Genomic DNA, 12,998 nt, shown 5'->3' with positions numbered 1-12,998 from the left:
GGCAGCTCCCGGTGAGTAACGCAGCTCCCAGTCCGCACTGGCCTCGGTGCTGGCAGCCAGGAGGGGGGGTGCTGCTCTGCACAGCGTGGGGGCGCCCCACGGGCCTGTGCCCCCGCCCCCCGCGGCAGGGGGGTCCCCGCCGTCTATGCCTCCCTGCCTCCCCCACCCCCGCAGGAGGAGGGTCCTCACCCTCCGGCACCCTCCCCCCCACACACAGCGGGGGTCCCTCCTGTCCCACACCCTCCCCGACCCGCACCCTCCCCCCTCCCACAGCAGGGGTGTCCCCGCCCTCCCCCTCCCCGCCTCGCCCTCCCCTTGGGGCAGCAGGATCCTGACTGTGTTCCCCCCATCCGGGCTCAGCCCCTTCCGCCCGGAGCCCCCCCAGGGATCGGGGCTCAGCCCCCTCCGCCCGGGCCCCCCCAGGGATCGGGGCTCAGCCCCCTCCGCCCGGAGCCCCCCCAGGGATCGGGGCTCAGCCCCCTCCGCCCGGGCCCCCCCAGGGATCGGGGCTCAGCCCCCTCCGCCCGGAGCGCCCCCAGGGATCGGGGCTCAGCCCCCTCCGCCCCCCCCCCCGCCTCAGGGGCTCATTTTTCCCGCCCTCCTACCATGTTAGAGGCGAACCCCCTGTCCCTGTGCGGCGGAGCTGTCCTCCCTGCCCCTGAGGCCGCGCTGGGCGTCTGCGCCCTGCTCCAGTCCCCGGGGGAGCGGGGGCCGGGGTGAGGCCCCTGCTCTCCTGCCCTCTTGCCCCACCCCTATTTGCAGAATTTGGTTCCTATACTAGCTGGAGGAAGGAAGGAGACAGAAACAGAGAGAGGAGACATGAGTGTATTTCTCACTAAACCGTTCCATCCTCTTCTGTGTATGTTCTCCACCGGGTCAGAGGAACCTGTGCTACATCATCCTCACGATGTTAGGAGCTCAAGGGACAGCTGACGAAGCTGGCAGAGATGCTTTACTTGTCCGTACAAGGCCTGGCCCCAAACCCAATACACACCGGATTGTGGATTCGAACATGCGCACACGTACATGACCCTGCGCGCACCGAGGAGCTGCCGCTGTAAACTCCTGGGCCGCGTGCTTGACTTCCCTGCATAATCAAAGTAATTATTTAAATTCTTAAGTAGAAGGTAAGGAACAAAGAAACCTTCCCATGAACCCATTAGAATTTATATATATTTTTTTCAATTCCGTGTTGCTACCGCCCTCTCCCAGTGGTGATGCTAACCAGCACACAGGTAAACCAGGACACTTCCACAGCTCAAAATACAGGCAACAGCTGAAAATCCTACTTGAGCTGTGCTTGCTGGTTACTGTGGTAACAGTATTATTCTGTGCTTTAACAAGAGGCATGTGGGACTAATTGCCATGACAGCCTGCTGGTTTTACAGAAATTATTATGTCATCTTAGAAGATTATCTTGGGCTAGCGGCTCTAAATAAGGGAGGAGCTGCTTGTCACCTGACAAGATGACCAGCAGATCTCTGGACATTCCACTTTACCAAAAAGAAGCCCTAGGCAGGAAAAAATAAAATTCACTAAGTATTTACTAGTGCCACCATATTCTAGGCCCCATCTTTGGCATCTTTCATAGCAAGTATATTCTTGACTGAAAAGCATTCTTTTTCTTTTTTTTTAAGATTTATTTATCTATTCATGAGAGACACACAGAGAGAGAGGCAGAGACACAGGAAGAGGGAGAAGCAGGCTCCATGCGGGGAGCCCATACAGAATGATCCCAGGACCCTGGATCACGACTGGACTGGAAGGTAGGCCCTCAACCGCTGAGCTACTTAGGCATCCCAAAAAGCATTCTTTTTTTTTTTTTTAATTTTATTTATTTATGATAGTCACACACACAGACAGAGAGAGAGAGAGAGAGAGGCAGAGACACAGGCAGAGAGAGAAGCAGGCTTCATGCACCGGGAGCCCGATGTGGGATTCGATCCCGGTCTCCAGGATCGCGCCCTGGGCTAAAGGCAGGCGCTAAACCGCTGCGCCACCCAGGGATCCCCAAAAAGCATTCTTAAAGCAATCTATATCCTTCTTTTTAGGTGGCAGTTGTTTGAAATTGTCACTACTGCATTTTTGCCAAACTGTAAGAGGATTTTACTACTTAAAATCACCACAAAAAACAGATATGAGAGAGTCAAATGAGCAAATGTAAGGAAGTTACTCAATAATTCTTCTTACCATCCTGATTTTCTGGAGATTCCCTTCAGAGACTAAACATATGATAGATTAGATTTCTCTCTTCCTACTTTATTACTTAGGAGAAACATCCATGTCCATGTGACCCAAGAAATGCTATAGAGGCCTTTAGACTAAGGAATGTAGCTGAGCCTGTATATTCAAAAATAACAAAATATCAATCTTCTCTTTTTTTGAGTGAGTAGTTTACAATTTGGGGACACTGGGAACTAAATTATTCCCAATTGAGACCTTCATCTTAATCAGGACATTCACCCAAAATGTGTCAGTTGAACTAGAAAACTTCTAAAATCCCTTTCACATGCTACGATTGGTTGAATCTATATACTCTGTAGGAAATAGCAGATTCTCTGTGACTTAGAACAAGATGGGTTTCCATCTCTTTATGTGCAATTAGCTGTCAATTACCAATGATAATTGGGGAGAAGGGAAGAGACAGGATAAATAAATCTAAACAGAAATGAATCAAAAAGCTTTTGTTGCTACAGCGTAATAGATATTTTTCGTTTCTGTTATTTTAGTTTTTTAGCACATATTTATTTTCCCATTTGTGGTTTCCTTAGAGTTATATTAAAATCAATTTATGTTTTCTGAGCACATTTCAATAGGTAACCAGAAATATTCTAAGTGGAATACATAATATAGCCTGGTATTTAAGTAGGTGAGCAAAATTCAATAGTTGGTATTCCTCAAAGTAAATTCTATGGAATCTGTACAAATCACTTTGGGAAGCTTAATAAAAATGCAGTCTTGGGGGATCCCTGGGTGGCGCAGCAGTTTAGCGCCTGCCTTTGGCCCAGGGCGTGATCCTGGAGACCCGGGATCGAATCCCACGTCGGGCTCCCGGTGCATGGAGCCTGCTTCTCCCTCTGCCTGTGTCTCTGCCTCTCTCTCTCTCTCTCTCTCTCACTGTGTGCCTATCATAAATAAAAAATAATTTTAAAAAAATGCAGTCTTAGGGGGCGATATTCCAGAAATTCCTACTACCTTCTCTGAAACTATAGATCAGGAATTTTTATTTTAACACACTACTCAGCTGATTCTTAAACATACTAAACGTTGGCAACCTATATGGTCCTATAATGCAGAATCAATGTCATCTACTTCTAAAAACTGGATTGTATCATTGTTATTCTAATAGCTAACAAGTTTTAGAATTATGTTCTAAACATGTTTCAACTAAATTCATTAATTTCCTCTTTCATTTATTATTTCAACAGTTACAGTGTGTCAACTATGTGCTAGACACAGTGACGCACTAGAAATGAAAGAAAGATAAGGTCATTGTCTTCCTAGAGCTTACATTCTACTAAAATAACTGAGATATTAATCAAATAAATGTAATATCACAATGCAAATAAGTTCTATAAGGACTGTTACATTGTAAGGAAGTGTAACAAATGGTATGATTTGACCTTGTCAGAGAGGTCAGGGTGATCTTTTCTATGAAAATGATGATCAAATTGAAATATGAAGGATGCATAATGACTACATGGGTAAAACTACCTGCAGGGATGTTAGTTTAGGCAACAGTTGGATTATATGATGGCCATGTGCTAGTAGAGAGCACGGAGCTCTTCTGAAAGAAGAAAAAAGCCTACTATGGTTTGTTGAAAGAGCAAGGGGCACATCATGAGAAATTAAATTAGAAATGTTGGTAGATGCCAGAACCAGAATATGCTCACCCTTTTCATTCCATGTTGTAAAGTTGCCTTTGAATCCTAAAGGCAATTGGCAGCTATTAGATGATGACATAGGGATGACATGACCAGACTGTTTTACAAAAAGTATTTGTAGATGCAGAATGGAAAAAGCTTAAAAGAGAAATTTAACAAAAAAATAAATAAATAAAGTTTGTTTCTGCTGTGCAACAAAACACCAAGAAACTAAATGGCTTAAAACAATCATTTATTTAGCTCACTATTCTGTGGGGTCAGCAGTTTACATGAGTCTCAGCTGGACCTGCTCCTGCAGGTGCAGTCACCTACCAGTCAGCTAGGTGTCTGTACTTCTAGAGGTTAGTTGTCTGTTGGCTGCTGCAACAGAGGTGATGGGGCTCTATCATCCAATAGGCTAAGGCTCTGTCATTTAATGCCAATAGAGGGGTCTCAGGAAAATAAAGGTAAGAGAAGCTTTTTTATCCAAGTGTCTTTCAAGTCCATCTTTATGTATATTTGTTAACATCCTGGTAACCAGATTTAAATCGCATGCCAGAACCCAGAGTTGGAATGGGACAGTATAAAAAATTACATGGGAAAGGGGTGTCATTCAAAATTAAAAAAACCTATTGTGGCCATATTTCTAGCTACCACGGTAGGCTATAGTAAATATGAGGTTATTGCTAAAGCTTGTTAAGTGACTTGTAACAAGGAGTGCCCAATGGTTTTCTTCTAGACTTGAGAGATATTCAGAAGAAAAAAGAGCATAAATGTATTGGATAGGAATGAGAGTGAATGAAGACGTTAAAAAGAGCCTACCTATATCTATTGTACAAGTAGAGATCTGATAACACCACTCGATGAGATGGGAAGATCTAGAACACCATGTTTGTGATTGTAAAATGCGTGTTGAAATTAGTTAGCTTTGAAACTTCTAATATACCCTGCTTTTAAAAATCATGCAAAGGAAAGACAATAGGATAAGGAGGCTTAGTTATTCTGAAAGTGTTATAGAATGCTATAAAACCATACACACAAAATTTCAAGAGAGAACCATTGGAGATTTAGTAGTCTCCTTCAAAAAATACACATAAGATGAACTAGCTAATAAGACATATTAACAGGTTTAAGACACAAACACTAGAAACACACAAACGTGTTTATTTTTATTAAGATAAAAGTAAAGTAATATCTAATTTTTGTTTAAATATGAACAAATTAACTTTGATTTTATGAGATGACTTCAACTAATCTCAATTATTTTATGCAGTACTGAGCACATTTTAAAATGTCTCTCTTCTAATCCCAAATCAATTCAATCTCTTATCCAGCATGTCAAACAATTAGAACAATTTGATATTGTTAAAGTCAGCATAAAAGTCCACTCAGTCATCATAAAAGTCCACTCATAAAAGTCCACTCAGATGGAGCCCAGGACAGGTTCCCTGCTAAGTAGTGAGCCTGCTTCTCCCTCTCCCTCTGTTGTTCCCCCTGCTTGTGCTCTCTCTCTGTCAAATAAATAAATAAAATCTTAAAAAAAAAAAGTCCACTCAGAATGTTGGATTTAAAAGAAATAGGATAAAAATTGATAACTGAAGAAAACACATCTCTTGGAGAGTCCTATAAAAAAGTTCTCTCTCTCTCTCTCTCTCTCTCTCTCTATATATATATATATATATATATACATATATATATATAATTTTATATCCTATATTACATGGTACTTAACCATTTTATAAGTACAAGTGCCTTACCTTATGTGGACCACATCATTATAGTTTCAGGGATTTGAATACCATTTTTAGATTAGGAAATTAAGTCACACCACATTAGGACCTATTTATATTAACAGAGATACAAGTTAGAGTTAGAATTTTAGAAAGATCTTCTGGACCTTTCCGTGTTTCTTCTCCCGTAATTCTATGATTATATTTTTCTTTGTTTCTTTGCTTTTATTTATTTTGTTTGGTTTCTCCTTCTAAGGCAGCCTGCTAGGTCACATATTATCATGGTAGATTGTTCTAGGATGTAGACCTGGCTTCTTGTCTATTCTACCTCTGCCATGTGCAGAGAGGTTTTCCTTCTCTGGGAACAGTGTCAAAAAGAGTGACAATGGAAGGAAGCCTAACTTCACGTGGATGCCACATGAACAAAGAAACAAAACCCCCAATCACTATATGCATAGTCCATATGCTGATACTTTAGGCAAGTAAAATAGCAAAAAAAACAAAAAACAAAAAACAAAAAACAAAAAAAAAACAAACAAAGAGGTGATATTGCTTGAGCTATCAACTCTTTCTGTTCAGATGTCAATAGTATGGAATGGTTCATGATTAGGTATATTATTTTAAATTACAAAGGTAAAGACCCAAATTCCCGTACAATCATTTGTTAGAGATAATATTGCTTTTATCATCCTTGTTGTGAAAAGTATATTTGTTCACAGACCATTTCAAAGGCCCAGAGAAACACCTTTAAACTGTAGGAACCATTTGGAACCCATAGTCACCTGAGCAGTAATAATGAGCTTAGGCTCCACAAGGAGGGTGAGAATGCAACCTCTGAAATGCAATTTCTGGGTCAGCCTTTCTCTCTCTTAATGGAACATGAGATGGAATGCAGAGGATGTCTCCAACCTCTGTCCAACCTTTGACTTTATGTGTTGGATGAAGGTTGGGCTCTCTATATCATCTGCGCTGATTTCTATCCAGCCAGATTTCTTATGTGCAAGAAGAACCTTGTTCACTAGAACTGGACATGGAGACAGAAGAAAGGAGATGGAAGAAAAGAAAATAATAGCATTAGCCACCTGTTAAGAAAAGCCTGAGTGACTTGGTCAGTTAAGTATCCGACTCCTGATTTTGACTCAGGTAATGATCCCAAGGTCTTGGGATCGACCCCGCATTGGGCTCTGCGCTCAGAATGGAGTCTGCTTGGGTTTCTCCCTCTCCCTCTGCCATTCCCTCCACATCCCCCCACCCCCATTCATATTCTCTCTATATATCTCTAATAAATAAACAAACAAATAAATAAAATCTTAAAACAAGAAAAAGGGGCCAGAATTAACTCTAGATGCTTGTGGAGTCTGGAAAGCAGGAATTGCTCTTTGTTGATTGTAAACTCCCTTGTTTCTCTATGTAAGAAACCAAATGAGGTAATTGTAGGAAAAAATTTCCTTCTCAGCTCGTTTCCCAATGTAGAAGTTAAACAAATGATGTTTCTCAGTCTACCTACCTTCTAAAAGAACTTTTTCTCTAAAACTTTCTTTTTACCCCTCTTATTCCTGTTTCTGTTTCAGTCCCTCTTGCCCACCCCCCCAACATAAACCATAATTCAGTTTATTTAAAGATAGCAAAGTGCTTTGAATTTCTAAGAAGCAATATGCCATGTAAATGGAAACAATAGCAAAAAAAAAAAAAAAAAACTGTGTTTCTCCCTGGGAGCCCCAGTTGCAATATAAGGCAGCAGGTTTTTATAATGAGCTACAAAAGTCTCTCTTAAATAACATTAGGCGTTTAATGAAAAGCCACATGAACTTGGGAATAGGCAAGATTTCATTGATTGTCTATACTTAATGCATTACACCCATATAGAGAGAAAGGAAAGCAAGAAGAGAGAATTAACCATTGTGTTTACTTCAGATTTTCCATTCTCTAAAAGGTAAAGACACATTAGCAGGTTTTTGTTTTAGTTTTAGAAGGGAGCCACATTATCTGTTCTGATCTGATATGGAGTAGAAATTTAAGATATATCCCAAATTAGGAAGGCCTAGGATAAACAATCCTTTGGATTTTGAGGGATGTATTCCCAAATGTCCTAGAGTGAATTTTGGTAGCTGATAAGCTGATGATTATGGTCACCTGAAATTATTCCCTATGGGACTATTATCAGGAAAATTATGTGTTTGGGGGCAAAGTTTTAAAATTTATGTATAAGAAGGAGAATTATTTATTTTTTGTTAAAACACAGGAGCAGTAAGTCTAGTTAACAATATTCTATTCATATTGCTATGAGTGTATCAGTGATTATCACTGGAGGGATATTTGAGAATGTCACCACTGGTGGCAGGTACTCCTCATGTTTGGTGCTGCTCACACACACAGTGGTGTCAAACATACTAAATGGAAAGGACAGCCCTCCACAGCATATTAATTATCCAGCCCAAAATTTCAATAGTGCCAAAATTGAGAAGCCATGGCTAAGAGAATGTACAGACAAGCCAGTCAGCCAAATGCTCCATAATTTGTCAGACTTCTTTAGAATAAAAAGATTATCGGAATGATATAAGAACATGAATGTGATTATAAAAGCAGGTCCTGCCACAGGACATATCCTGGCACCTCTGAAGACTGAAATTGGGTTGGAGCTTGGTTTTCACAATGCAGAAGAGTTATTATGGGGTATTGATCTGAGTTAGAGTATCAGAGCAGCCCAATGGGAACTTAGAACTCATCCAATATAGCCTGTACATTTTATAGATAAGAAGAGTGAGAAGTGAAAAATTAAATATGTAATATGATAATATTAATATGCAGTAGAGCCAGTTTAAACCTTAGGCCTCCTCTATCTATCCAGCTCTCTCTTCAGCATGCCAAGCGTTACAATCATATATATCCTTTTCTAGAATGACGTGCTAAATTATTCTTAAAAGGACACTAAAGTAAAAGGAATACTAAAAGAGAAAAAAAATTTGAGAAACTTTCCATATGGATAAATTTTTAACCATGGGACTTTAGAGAAATTACTTAACATCTCTAACACTTAATGATCTCATCTGAAAAGGAGTATGAGAATATCTTACTAACAGAATTAAAAAACAAAAAACTCCTGCCATATGACATTCAGACTATAGGTAACAACAGTATTTGTTAGGTTCTTTACAGGCCTGGAATATATAACTTTGACATTATCTTAACTGCACAACTGCCATTGTGAATCTCAAATGGCTCATTTATGCACACACTCTACATTTAAATACCAGTATTCACAGCCATTTTGCTATGACTCCAGGCATGTTGATTGACCTCTGACATACCAATAAGAACATAATCAAGTGTTTAATACTCACATGAACATCGAATATTATATAGACTAAATTTGAGCCATAAACACTGCATACTGGGATAGTAATCAAATAAAATTAAAAATAATCTGTAAGAGAGAATTGATGACAGAGTAAGTGTAGTGATAATTCTAAAGATAATACATTGCTCTCAGAATAAGAAATGGGCCAAAATGAGTAGGTAAAGAATTGGTGGAGAAATGTAAATAAAAATCACAACCTTACATATATACATATCAAATACCTAAAGAACCATATGGAGTATTTGGAAAATGTTTATTGTCAGACAGAAAATTCTAACTCTATAATTTATCCTTTTCAAACCATAGTGGATAATCCAGTGAGGCAAAAGAGATGTCATTTCTACTTTACAGTAACTGGGACATAGATTGATTCACAGTCTCTGTAGTCAATGTAGTCAATGATCAGAGAAAAAGTAAGCTCATCATAGGTCATTCATTGTCTCACATTCATGAGACAACAAAAATTAACAACCAAAAAATCATTTGTATGATTTTTGGGAAATCATATAAGTCCATATGATTTTTGGGAAAACGTGTGTCTAATATATATATATATATATATATATATATATATATATATATACACTTATTTCATATGTGTATATATTTATTTATTTCATATATATATTTATTTCAAAGACAATATACCATTTGAGTTTCTGTAGCAAGAATATCAACATATATATATTGACATGGATACTTCTTATGTCTGGAATGGCATGAGAAAATATTAATTTCGTGTTTATCAACATCTCTATATATTTACATTTATAAAAGCATACTCCTAAGGCAAATTTTTTAGGAAAGATAGAAAGGTAGATTTGGAGGCAGAAGCAACAAGGAAAAAAAAAAATCTTCTCATCTTCCTCAGTTCTTTTTTTTTTTTTTTTTTTTTTTTTTTTTTTAAATTTTTTTTTTATTTATTTATGATAGGCACACAGTGAGAGAGAGAGAGGCAGAGACACAGGCAGAGGGAGAAGCAGGCTCCATGCACCGGGAGCCTGACGTGGGATTTGATCCTGGGTCTCCAGGATCGCGCCCTGGGCCAAAGGCAGGTGCTAAACCGCTGCGCCACCCAGGGATCCCTCATCTTCCTCAGTTCTAATCTCTTCTAGGAAAACAATGGAAAAGTCCAAAAAGTCCTGTTATTTTGCAGCCCACTGGGAAAGATTGAAGTGTGACATTAACTTTATCACTGGTGTACCAACTGATGGCAGTGTAAGAAGTGGGAGGACCCTCTGCATAGCTTAAAAGTAGACACATACCTACATATGTTTCAGTTGCATATACTTCAGTGTTGTTGTTGGTTTTTTTTTTTTAAGATTTTATTTATTTATTCGTGGGAGACACACAGAGAGAGGCAGAGACACAGGCAGAGGGAGAAGCAGGCTCCCTGAGGGGAGCCCGATGCAGGACTCCATCCCAGGACCCGGGATCACACCCTGAGCTGAAGGCAGATGCTCAACCACTGAGCCACCCAGGCGTCCCTAATTCAGTGTCTGATAGCACATAAAGTCCTGAAAAATATAAAAAGAATCCAAGAGGTGTGATGATTCCTAACACCTATGTTGTGCTTCGTTAGTCACTGTGCATCTACCATTACCTGAGCACTATCCAGAGAACACTGTTTGCAAACTGTGGTGTAAACAGGAGTTTGTTAAATATTGTGCACAAAGTAAAGATGGTTTGTATCGCAGTGAAAATTTCAAGTTTAGGAAGGGTAAGAATGGGTTAGGGAAACTTTTAATTATTTTACTTAGATAAAAATGGAATTTGTATGTAATTCCTAATGTGAGGAAGACAAATTCTTATCTGATACTTATTATTCCAGGCACTGTGCTAAGCTATTTATTTGATGAAATGGCATAGTTAGTCCTTAGTGAGGATAATTGTATTATTATCCCCTGTTTTCAGAAGGGAAAATTGAAGCACAGAGCAGTTGAGTAAATTATCCCAGATCACATGGTTTGGAAAAAAAATATAGTAATCAAATTCAGATTATATTGTCTCAAAAGCTCGACCATATTTCTTTTTACAAATCTTCCGAGGAATCCTCTCTGACATTTTCTGCTGAACCTCTGACCTAGAGAGATGGAAGTCAGACTAAAACTGATTTTGCTGTTATCATTGAATATTTCCAGTCTCCATTCACATAGAAATTACTATTCTAGAGAAATCATCATAATTTAGTGATTCCAATGTGAAGTGGAAGAGACAGGCTTTGTTAGACACACAAAAGTTAACCAGGAGGTTATCAGAATGTGAGTTTAAAAATATGAAATAAAACCACATTTGTTATCTTACCTCAGAAAATTGTGATTTCAGAAAATAAAAGATTAATGTATTTTCTCATCTTTCCAAGCTGTTAAACCACCTTTCAATTTCATTAGTCAATCTTGAAGGGGTTTTGTGTTCCCCATCTTAAATGTTAATCTCTGGTATGCAATTTTGTCAAGTAAATGATAAAACTAAAAGAAGATACCGAATAAGTATTTTTTTTCATTCAGTTTAATGAATTTCTGTCTTAGTAAAATTTCAACAATTCTGTGAGTTTATGCACTAATTCCAGGGAATAGTTAACATAAGTTGGGAACTTGTCAGACTTCAAAATTTATGACTCTTTTAACCTGAATTCTTCTTCAATCAAATTAGAATAGCTGGGGGAAATATATCTTTATTCGTAGAGTGTTGGGAACTATCTAGGAAATAAGGGCTATTATATCATGATTTTTTACATAGACACAGTTGCAATTTCTGACATTCACCAAAACTCTACCTTCAGCCTTAATCACAAGACTGGATTACTGAGTTAGAAGCAACAACAATATAATGGCATCTAATTGCTAGAATTTTGTGGTATATTATCAGGAAAAATTTTAAAAAATGATCTCTATGTGAACAATTCTCCAATTTTCTATTTCTGTCTCTCCATCTCTCCTTCTCTCTCTCTTTGAAACATAATATATATAACAATAATAAAGGTGCCTGGATGGCTCAGTCCATTAAGAATCTGTTTTTAGCTCAGATCATGATCTCAGGGTCCTAGGATGGAGACCCACATTGGCCTCCCTACTCGGAGGGGAGTCTGCTTCTCCTTCTGCCTTTCCCCTCACCCCCAGCTTGTGCTCTCTTTCTCTCTCAAATGAATAAATAATTTTTTAAAAAAATATAATATAATAATATATATACAGAGAGAAATAATATATATATTTTATATATACATATATATATAGAGAGAGAGAGAGAGAAAGACAAAGACAGAGAGACAGAGAGATCCTCAAAGAAAATTTGTAAAAGATATATATATACAAGGATGTTCATTTTAGCAACATTTTTAATAATGTTAAAACAAACTTAATTTGTATTCCCAAAGAAAGTGCTGGATAAATTATGTTGTAACCATACTATAGAGCCAGTATAAGAGTTAAAAAAAGAATGAGGCAGAAAAATGGCACTAATATAGAAAAACTCTAAGGTATATAATTTGCATATAAAAGAAACTTTTAGAAATAGAAATATAGGTATATATAAAATGATCACATACATAAACTATGGGTACCCTCAGACATTTTTCTATGTGCATTCATATAAACATAAAATGCATAGAAAAGATCTCCAAGATCATTGACTCAAATAAAATCTATAGTTAAATCTTGGGTTATGGACTGAAAATTTTGGCTTTATTATTATTATATGATTACTTATAAGAACGCATCCGTTGATCCTTTGCATATCTAAAAATAAGCGAGTGAATTAAAAACACAATCTTTCTACAAAGTGAACTTCGAGAATTCCAAGTAGGAAGACTAAGGACATTGTAATAAGTGCCCTGAGGTATTAACTGATTCATTTGAGTTATTTTTAGCCGCACTAAGTTAACATCTTTCATGTGTGCCTTAGTGAAGAATGTCTACAGACTGATAATAGAACCTACTGCAAGACTCCTTATGATTGATCCGTAGAGGTGGTACTGGGTTGCAAAAGAGAACACAGTCTGTTTTATTGATATGAGTGACCGGATTAGGGTGAAACTCTGAACATAGATGG

General features: G+C 38.4%; 1 long non-coding RNA gene across 2 annotated transcripts in view; it reads left to right on the top strand.

The window, feature by feature from the left end:
* The first annotated feature begins 1,471 nt into the window (after nucleotides 1-1,471).
* Nucleotides 1,472-12,998, top strand: part of LOC111095086 — a 96,227-nt gene continuing 84,700 nt past the window's right edge. Inside the window, exon 1 of one of the 2 annotated variants that reach the window (XR_005356575.1) lies at nucleotides 1,472-1,766. This is a non-coding gene — a long non-coding RNA (uncharacterized LOC111095086). The remainder of the gene's footprint in view (nucleotides 1,767-12,998) is intronic. The other variant, XR_005356576.1, reaches the window with a different exon arrangement.

The sequence above is a fragment of the Canis lupus genome, chromosome 3, assembly GCF_011100685.1.
Source record: "Canis lupus familiaris isolate Mischka breed German Shepherd chromosome 3, alternate assembly UU_Cfam_GSD_1.0, whole genome shotgun sequence".
NCBI lineage: Eukaryota > Metazoa > Chordata > Mammalia > Carnivora > Canidae > Canis > Canis lupus.
The sequence above is the reverse complement of the archived record's forward strand: the minus strand, read 5'-3'. Positions and strand labels throughout refer to the sequence as shown.